The 10,425-nt window shown below is 42.4% G+C and overlaps 1 protein-coding gene across 3 annotated transcripts in view; it reads left to right on the top strand.

Annotated features, from left to right (window-relative positions):
* The first annotated feature begins 372 nt into the window (after window positions 1-372).
* Window positions 373-10,425, top strand: part of LOC140491277 (beta-1,3-galactosyl-O-glycosyl-glycoprotein beta-1,6-N-acetylglucosaminyltransferase 3-like) — a 31,456-nt gene continuing 21,403 nt past the window's right edge. The window contains exons 1-3 of one of the 3 annotated variants that reach the window (XR_011963266.1): window positions 373-477; window positions 647-758; window positions 8,550-8,808. The gene's annotated coding sequence lies outside the window, so the exon portion shown is untranslated. Of the gene's footprint in view, window positions 478-646; window positions 759-8,425; window positions 8,478-8,549; window positions 8,809-10,425 lie in introns of those variants that run through there. The other 2 variants (XR_011963265.1, XR_011963267.1) reach the window with 2 other exon arrangements.

The raw sequence follows: 10,425 nt of genomic DNA, 5'->3' as shown, positions 1-10,425 counted from the left end.
GAGCCGAGAGATCATCACGCTGGGTTGAGAGATCGCCACACCAGGCTGAGAGATCACCATACCAGGCTGGGAGATCACCATGCCAGGCTGAGAGATCACCATCCCCCAGCTGAGAGTTGACCATGCCGGGCTGAGAGATCACCAAACTGGGCTGAGAGATCATCACGCTGGCTGAGAGATTACCATGGCGGGCTGCGAGATCCCCACACCAGGCCGAGAGATCCCCACAGCCGGCCGAGAGATCACCACGTCAGGCAGAGAGATCAACACACCTGGCCAAGAGACTGCACATGCTCAGCCATTGAGAGAGCGGCACCTTGGCCCACTGAGAGATTGCTCAGCTGGGCCGAGAGGCTGTCAGGCTGGGGTTGTGCACAGTCTGAGGCCAGGAGTCCCATGGCTAGGAGAAGAAAGAAGAGAGGAGAAAGATCAAAAACGGAAAAGCGAAGAAGGAAAAGAGAAAAATGAAAAGGAAAGGTGTGTGGACTGGGCTGCCGGGGGAGGTGGTGGAGGCTGGTACAATTGCAACATTTCAGGGGCTTCTGGATGGGTATTTGAGTGGGAGAGGTTTGAAGGGGTGTGGGCCAGGTGCTGGTGAATGGGACTTGATTGATTTCATCTAATCCAATTATTCTCTCTCATTTAGTTTGAAAATCCCCTTTTCAAATGAAGGAATACTCACAGGGCTCCCACCTGCAGCATATGAGACAATGCTGAAGCAAACCGATATTCTGTTCCTCCTTCATTGAGCTTGAATAGTAAGTACTACTTCGATATTCAAGTAATTCTCCTCTTTTGAACAAGGCTGAACTAATCCCACTAATTATCCCTCTAATCTGCAAGGGCACATGGCAATGCTGCAGTTGGGAATTTGCCACACAGAGGTTGACGTTCTTAAGAGACCATAAAGTGCATTAGGCCTGTATTCTATCGGCCAAGAACGCATGGGAAAGCTACGTAAAAATAAATTTTCAGGGAGTTTGTGCAAATGTTTATCAACTGTAAAGTAGTGATGGTAGGAGCCATTTTGGGAAAGCAAATATTAGCAGGAATTATAATGGTAAGGTCCTAGGGAGTGTTGCTGAACAAAGAGACCTTGGAGTGCAGGTTCTTGCACCTTGAACGTAGAGTTGCAGGTAGGATATGACAGTGAAGAAGGCGATTGGTATGCGTTCCTTTATTCATCACAGTATTGAATACAGGAGTTAGTTGCAGCTGTACAGGACATTGGTTAAGCCACTTTTGGAATATTGTGTGCAATTCTGCTCTCCTTCCTTTTAAAAGGATGTTGTGAGACTTGAAAGGGTTCAGAAAAGATTCACAAGAATGTTGCCAGGTTTGGAGGATTTGAGCTGTAGGGAGAGGTGAACAGGCTGGGGTTGTTTTCCCTGGAGCGTCGGAGGCTGTGGGATGACTATATAGAGGTTTATAGAGTCATAAGGGGCATGGAAAGGATAAATAGACAAATGGGGTGGGGGAATCCAGAATTAGACAGCATAGGTTTAGGGTAAGAGGGGAAAGATATAAAAGAGACCTAAGGGGCAACTTTTTCACACAGAGGGTGGTGCATGTATGGATTGAGCTGCTACAGGGTGTGGTGGAGGCTGATACAATTGCAACATTGGAAAAGCATCTGAATGGGTATATGAGTAGGAAAGGTTTGAGGGAAGATGGGCCGGGTGCTGGCAGATGGGGCTAGATTGGGTTGGGATATCTGAATAAGTTGGACCGAAGGGTCTGTTTCTGTGCTGTACATCTCTATGACCTGATGACCCGATGACCCGATGACTTTAAATGGGAGGAGTGGACAAGCTCGATCTCAGGTGTCTTACTCCACCTCTATCTTGGAATTGCCGCTATTTTAAAATCACTATTTTCACTGCAGTGTAAGAATAAAGTGCGCTTTGCTTCAAGCCTATCAATTTGTCCAATTGAATTGCCTCTGGAACACAATGACTTACACTTGCCTTTAGAAAATAAGAAACAACTATTCTCTCGCTAGTTATTCTTACTCTTTTTTACTTAAAGAACCTCTTTGGATGCATCCTAACCTTCTCAGCCAAGGCCATCCCATGCCCCCTTTTTGCTTTCCTGATTTCTTCTTCAGTAAAACTCTGCATCCCCTGTATACATCCAGGGATTCCCTTGGTCCCAGCCATACCTCATTCGTTTTCTGGTCAAAGCCTCAATATCTCTTGTCATTCAGGGTTCCCTATTCCTGTCAACCTTGCTTTTCACCTTCATAGGAACATAGAGACCTTGAACTCCAGCGATCTCACTTTTCAAGGCCTCCCACTTGCTGGAGGTCCCTTTACCTGCAAACAAACTACTCCAATCAACCCCTGTCAGCTCCTGCCTAATTCCATCAAAATTCACCTTTCTCCAATTTAGAACTTGAACCTGTGGACCAGTTCCTCTCCATAACTACTTTAAAATTAATAGGACTGGTCCCAAAGTGTTCCCCTACTATCACCTCCATCACCTGTCCTGCCCTATTTCCCATGAGTAGGTCGAGTTTTGTCCCTTCCTGAGTAGGATCCTCTATATGCTGCTTGAGGAAACTTTCATGAATGTATTTAACAAATTAATTTGCTCGCTTGAACCTATTCCACTCTTTCATAAGTTTATGGCTGATAAGTTTATGTTTTGAGTTCCCATCTACCCAATGTAACCTTAGATTCTTGTTATGCAAGGGAATAAATCTACCTGTGACTTAAAAATATCCATTGTCCTCACCTCTCCCACTTTCTGGGACAGACAATTCCAAACAACTGAACAAAGAATTCTCTTCATCTCTGTCCAAAAAGTGTGATCCCTCACTAATTTTATAAACATGGTCCCTAATTCTGAACTCACCCACAAGAAGAAACATCCATTCCACATTCACTGTGTCAAGATCATTAAGAGCCTTTATACAGTTTGATCAGATCACTCTTAACTCGTCTAAACTCCAGCAGAAACAAACCCAGTCTGAGCACCTAACCCGATTGCACAAGTCACTCATTCAAAGTATTCATCGAGTAAACCTCCTCTGAACTGTCTTTAATGCATTTACGTCCTCTTTCAAAATAAGGGACTGTTGAAATGAATTATACGGTCAGGGTTAAATAGACATTATTATACCATAGTAATAGAAAAACAGCAGGTTTCAATTAATGAACCTTGTACCAAGTGAACCTTATGCATCCTAGAGGTTAGTGTCAGCAAGAGTCTACAAACAGCAGTTAGTGCCATCAAGTCATTCCAGATAGGCCTTGGGGCCAGAAGAAGTTTAGAGGCAGGGAGGTGATGGTCACCGACAAGGGATGGGGCAAAACATTGACAGATTAAATGATCTCTGACTGAGTGAAGTCTAATGAATCTTGGGAAATTCAAAGAATTTGCATTAATGCATCTACAACCGAATTAACAACCTCTTTTAAGACTCTGGGATGAAGACAGAAGGTGATGAGACCTATTATCAGTTTGCTGAGTCCAGCCTCCTTAGTGACTGTAATTACATTGTGTTCATCCCTCCCTCCTACTTCCTGACTTACAGTTGGGTTGACACTGAGGAGCATATGCAGTATTCTCTCGGGAGATGCTTGCTCATGCATGGGTGAATGCGATTGGTTGAAGTGTTTCAATCATGCATCTTCTTTCCATGTCTGCTCAGTTTCACTGGATGTTGAGATTTGGAGGGATAGAGTGGGGGTGGGGGAGAAAGTCTGAGGGTGAGAGGGAGATTGTGACCTGGAGAAGAGAGAGATTGATGTCCAGTCTGATGGTGGTTGGGGCTGGTAGAGGTGGTGCGGAGAATGGTGGTGATGTTCAGATTCAGAGAGGAGGGGAGAGGGTGAGGGAGATTGGGATGATGATGCAGACAATCTGGAACTGTGCATGTGCGCAGTTCTGAGTCAGCATGCAGACACAGTTGGCCTGAAGTTTCAATGTCAGCAAAACAGATACTTACCACTATTACTGAAATGCTTTTTGTATCTTCTATAGTGAAGATAGAAGCAAAGTACTTATTCATTTAATTCGCCATTTCCTTAACATCTATGGATGAAGGATTTATGTCTGAAACATCGATTCTCCTGCTCCTTTGATGCTGTCTGACCTGATGTGCTTTTCCAGCTCTGCACTTTTTGCCACCTATCATCTACCAATAACTCAATATTCTCACTCCCTAGAGGAGTGACACTCACATTGCGCACAGGTTTTGTTTTTAAATACCCATGGAAACTCTTGCTTTGTTGTTTTTAAGATTTTGAGTTGGGTTCTGAGATTCCAATTTCCTCCTTCCAATTAACCTTTTTCTCAACCATACTTTATTTTCTAATCAATCATCTGACCTGCCACCCATCTTTGCAATATCCTCAAGTTGGATGGTTTCTTCAACTTTTCAGTCAACCACAGAAAGCGAGTCCTCCCTTTAAAGTCTCTTCTTTCAGTCAGAATATATTTCTTCTGAATATTCTGAGGTATCCTCTTAAATCTCTGCCATCACTGTGTCTACTGATCTCTCTCTGAGCCAGTTATGCCATTCACTTCAGCTGGCTTAGTTTACAAGCCCGCAGAGTGGACTTTGTTTAAGTTTGAAATACTTACCTCAAAGTCAATCTTCTTCCATTCAAATTGGATCTAAAATTGAATTATATTGTGATGGCTGCTACGTAGGAGAGCCTTTACACTGAGATTGTTTCATAAATCCTGTCACATTACACAGTATCAATAAGATGATAATAACATAACCTTCTGTCTGGTTGCTTCAGAACACGCAGCTCTAAGATACTTTCTCGAAGGTCATCAATAACCTCTCATCCCCGTTACTGCTGCCAACCTGATTTACACAGTCTTTGTGTAGATTCAAGTCAGCAATGATGATTGCCATCTCACTATCACAAGCAGCCAATATCTCTTCATGTCTAACATCAGGGGGCCTATCGATCAGCCCCTTGAGTGGCTGCTTTCCCCTAACTGTCCTCATGCTGTATTTATTTACATCAATGTGCGCTATGGATTTGTTTAAGTTGACGCGAAAGCTGCCCACGTTCAGATACAGAGCTATTATTTTGATTTGTTTTAATACAAACATATTGGACAGGCTCAAGGTCTGTCTTTATGTTGCCCATCAAAAGAAGCCAAAACCTTTTCAACAGGGCAAATGAGAGGGATTTAAATTGCATGCACATTTCCAAAACACAAACTTTCATGTCTGGAAACTGAGCTGTCTGAGTTGATGTTCCTCAGCAAACGAAGATTAAAATATCTGCTCCAAAATGGGGGTGGCAGAGCTGCTTATTGAAGCCAGTGGAGAGAAAGTAGAGTTAACATTTCAAGTCCAATTCTGCAAAAGGGTCAAAATGTTAACTCCACGGGTCTGGCAGCATCGGTACAGAGAATGCAGAGAGAAATATCCAGCAATTTCTATTTGTGCTTCAGATTTCCAACATCCACAGTTCTTTCTTTTATATTATTGAAAATAGTGACTGTCCATTTGATTATCTCCTGTTTGCAATATCTAACTTATCCAGACTGCGTCATAATCCAAACCTTTAGCACCAAATGCCAATGAGCATTCAATGGGCATTCAATACTGTCTCACATGCCACCTGACTTACTGTCTGTCTGGCCTGTTGCATTAGCCCTTGAGTAAGTCAGTTACGCAGCACAGGGACAAAGAGAGTCAGTATTTCACAAGTTTACAGGTGGACAACAGACTTATTAACTGTTAGTCTCTGTCTCGTAGTGATTGGCTATTTGAACATTTTATATTGGACAAAATGCTGAGCATTCAGGTCCTTGATAATCAAATAAAATGGAAGGAACTGCAGATCCTGTAAATCAGAAACAAAAACAGAAATTGCTGGAAAAGCTCAGCAGGTCTGGCAGCATCTGTGAAGAGAAATCAGAGTTAACGTTTTGAATCCAGTGACCAGAAACCAAACTTTGGTCTCAAGAATTCTGGTTGGAAATCCACTGAATGTGACAATTCTGTCCCCGACCCAGAGTTTTGATCTCTGAAACTCTCCAGAGCAATTTGATAGAATGTGACTATGACAGATTCATCGCACATAATCATGGAATTCTGTCGCTCAGCTGATACAGAGCTGCAATCTTCACAGAAGATTTTTGTCAAATCTATGTGTTTCCTGAATCACATCCTTCCTTCACATTTCAGAGGATGGCTTTGATAAATAAACGAAGATTGGATAATGCAGATTGCTGAGCTGGTACAAGGATGAGCTGGTCATTCTGCCTTGAGTGTATCCGGATCATTGGGAAAAGGAGCTGTATATTCAGGCCTGACTCTATTGTGTCAATGCATTTCAATGGGGTTAATTGTGTCTGTTTGGGGGCAAAAGCTGGATGGTTGAGGTTGAATTGCAGAGTCCAGTTAGTGGGAGTAATTAGAATGTGTGGGTGGTGGTGTTTTCTGATCAGTTCTGGGTTGGAGGATGGTTCTAACAATCAAGGTGTTTGACAGGTCAGATAAGGGGAGGGTAAGGGATGGGGTTGAAATCGGATGATCCATGATGTATGTTTGTAGTTTCAGCTGACAGTGTTCGGAGGGTCTGGAGGTTTGTGGGGCTGGATCTGGAGGTTAGCTTACTCACTCAGTCACTGAGTATTCAGAAGGTAATGTGTGGGCTTGGATAGGAACAGAATGATAGATGGGAAAGATACTCAGTGTGTGTGATGATGCTATCAATAGTTTAGTTACCCAAGAGGTGGTTGAAGCCTAGATTTAGCAATCAGCTGCCAGGAAACTAACGAGGACTTTGCAATGTCTGTGACTGAAACTCAGCACAGAAGGCGGAGGATTGCTTTGAAATGTCTAAATAAACCAAGGTTAGATATCACAGGCTGGGGAGCTGGTACACAGGGGAGCTGGGAGTTAAGCCTTGGGTGTTCTTGATGGTCAGGGAGAGGGGTCGACAGAGGGTCATGGGAATTTGAAACATGCGAGTCATATTATCAGGATTTCCGTATGTATCTTACTTACATATCTAATGTTTCGTGATCCAGGGACCATGATAGTTCCAAAATATCCCATATCACTTCCATCTGTGTTTCAAATGTCAGCACAGAGAAAATATTCACTGTCCTGTGTCCTCAGGAAGATTTTATTGCTCACTGTACAAAGTATTTATTGTTGAAATAAAACAAATTCTAGAAACAGGTGCATTGTTCATTGCAGTTTTATTATGTTCAGAGGGAAGGGCAGACTAAACTCAATGATGAAACATTCTTGCAATCAATTTATTTTGTTTGTTTGCCTTGTTCTAAGCCAATGGAAATGCATTATTTTCAATTGTAGCTTGATTTGTCTTGGTAGCTGGGCTTTAATTGCAAAACCCTCATATTAATTCCCACAATTTACACAGGCTTTAACTGCTTAAACTGTAGCCATTTGAGTAGGATCTGGCCCTGGTACAAAACTTGAACATGAACATCAGTCCTGAGCCACCAGAACGGAACTAGTGGGAGGTTCTGTCATTCAGAGGAGACCTTAAATTGTCAAGAAAACTGAACATTGAACTCAAAATGTTAACTCTGTCTGTTTGTCTGTCTCTCTTTCCACAGACACTGCAAACTTGCTGCATTCCCTCAGCACTTACTCTTTTTCCTTGTTTTAAATTGTCTCCCACCTGCACTCTCAAATATCTTTATTGATTAATGTATCAGCCATGGATTACTTGCGAACAGTGTTCCCTAAGACAGAGATATGAACGGCTTTATCTTCAGATCTGACTAAAGGCATAAACTGTGGATGTTGGAAATCAAAACAAACATCGAAAATGCTGGAGAAACTCAGCAAGTCTGACAGCACCCGTGGAAAGAGAAACAGAGTTCTGAGGAACAGTCACACTAGACTCAGTGTTAACTCTGTTTCTCTTGCCACAGATGTTACCAGAGCCTCTGAATTTCTCAGGCATGGTTTGAATTTGGTTCTTTCAGATCTCCAGTTCCATCTGCAGTTCTTTGTTTTCCTTTCTATTTGCAATATATTATAAAATATTTCAAAACACAAAATAAAGTCCCATTTCCTATTCAAAAAACTGCAGTCATTCCAAAAACAAAAAAACTCAGCAGGTCTGGCAGCATCTGTGGAGAGTAATCAGGAGTTAATGTTTTGGGTCCAGTGATCCTTGCTCAGAACAAAATCTGTCAATGAATTTTCTTACAAACTAGCACAATATAACAAATAACCATTAATATTCCAGGAGGCACATTCCACCTTTAACTCATGGTTCCAGAAAGACATACCTAGATAATTATTAATTCCTTTCAAATAATTAGGACAAAACATATTTGTCATTAGTTCAAAATCCCATACATTTTACACACACATATATTTTATATCGAGTCTTTTGTCGCATCTCCCAGTTGAGGCGACCGGCAAATGCATTCAAGCTGTCACTGATGCCTCTTTCTCCAGATTAGACTTGTTTATATCATTCACCCATAACAAGGAGAGCCAAGCAACCTGGACAGTGGGATTCTCTGCCATCACTACCTTCCCTCAGCTAGGGTGCCATAGCCTGTACCCATGTTGCTTTCAGACTGCCCTATCATCAACCTGCAAGAGCTGGAGAGTGGAAAGGTTTTGTCACTTCAACAATGTTTAACTTATATGGAACCATCGATGCCAGAGTTTGAAGGATTGTTTCAGACCGTCTTGGAGCTGCCATGATGTTGATGTAGAAGACAAGTCCCGAGATCCTGCCTCCTTCCAAAGACCTTGGGCCACAGAAGAAGAGCTGCAGGGAATTAAATGAAAAATTCTCTAAATTTGGTTCATAACATGTTTCTTTTCTTATTCTTTCCTGGGATGTGGCTTTTTTGGTAAGGCTGCCATTTGTTTTCGATCCATTATTACCTTTGAACTGAGTGTCTTACTTGACTATTTCAGATGTCAGTTAAGAGCCAACGTAATTGCCATGGATCTGGAATTTCACTAATAAACCTGTAATCTGAGAATCAACAATGGTTATATGGTTAGTTTTTAAATCCAGATTTTATTGAATTCATATTTCACCATCAGCTATGATAGTATTCAACACCATGATTTCCAGAACAGTGGGTTAGTGCTCAGGATGATCCCATGACAATAATGCCATAAGAAACAGGAACAGGAGTAGGCCCTTAAGCTCTTGATCCTGCTCCACCATTCAATAGGATCGTGACTGATCCAACATTCCTCACTTTCACCTTCCCTGGAAACCTTGATTCCCTGACTGATCAAGAATCTATCCATCTCAGCCTTAAATATACACAAGGACTCTGCCCCCACAGGGGGCACTGTGACAAGGACTTCCAAAGACACAAAGAGAAGAAATTCTTCCTCGTTTCAGTCTTAAACTGACACCCCTTGATTCTGAGACCATGCTTTCTGGTCCTAGACTCCCCCATGACGAGAAACCTCCTCTCAGCATTTTCCCTGTAAAACCCCTTAAGAATCTCATATTTTTCAGTTAGATCTTCTAAGTTCCAGTGAGTAGAGTCCCAACCTGTTTAGCATTTGCTATTTAGACAATGCCTGCTCTCTGGGGATTAGCCTAGTAGACCTTCTCTCAACTGCCTCCAATGAAATTTCCCCAAACAAAGGGACCAAAACTGCCCACATTACTTGAGACTAATAGAAGTTTATAAAAGAATGATGGGTATTGATAGAGTTAATGCTAGTTGCCTTTTCCCAAGGGTGGGCATTTCAAGACTAGGGGGCATATTTTGAAAGTGAGAGGAAAGAGATTTTAAAAAGATGAGGAACTTTCTTTATGCATTGGGTGGTTCGCATGTGGAATGAACTTCCTCAGAAAAGGGAGGATGTGGGTACAATTATAAGGTTTAAAAGACATTTGGATAAGTACATGAGTGGGAAAGGGTTGGAGGGCTATGGGCCAGGAGCGGGCAGGTGGAACTACTTTAGTTTGGGATAATGTTCGGCAAGGCTTTGTTGGACCGGACGGTCTGTTTCCGTGTTGTATGCCTCTATGTGGTCTCACCAGTACCTTTGTCAGTTGCAGTAAGTCTTCCCTCCTCTTACACTCCAATCTCCTTGAAATAAGGGTCTATGAATGTTATCAAGGTGCTAGTGCATCCCTGAGGCAAAATGAAGATACAACACTGCCCATGCTTCCACCAGGGCCATAGTTGAACAATCAGAACTCAACCACTTCAAGATAAGTTGGAAGCTCCAGTGGGGCATTGCAGTATAGATCAGAAATGGTGCACTATGCCTTTCTCAAGTGCAGTTGACAGAGTGTGGACTGTCGGCAGAGGAAATAGGGGATCAGCAGTAATCTTCTGAGAGTGAAGATGAAGATAAAGACAAGGACATTGAACAGGGTGAACATACATGAGAGCAGACATACCTACATTATAGGGTAATGCACTGTCAAAGACAAGAAAACAGAAAGAACTGAATTGCAACACACG

This window comes from Chiloscyllium punctatum, chromosome 19, assembly GCF_047496795.1.
Source record: "Chiloscyllium punctatum isolate Juve2018m chromosome 19, sChiPun1.3, whole genome shotgun sequence".
Lineage (NCBI taxonomy): Eukaryota > Metazoa > Chordata > Chondrichthyes > Orectolobiformes > Hemiscylliidae > Chiloscyllium > Chiloscyllium punctatum.
This window is presented reverse-complemented; position numbering and strand designations above follow the sequence as displayed.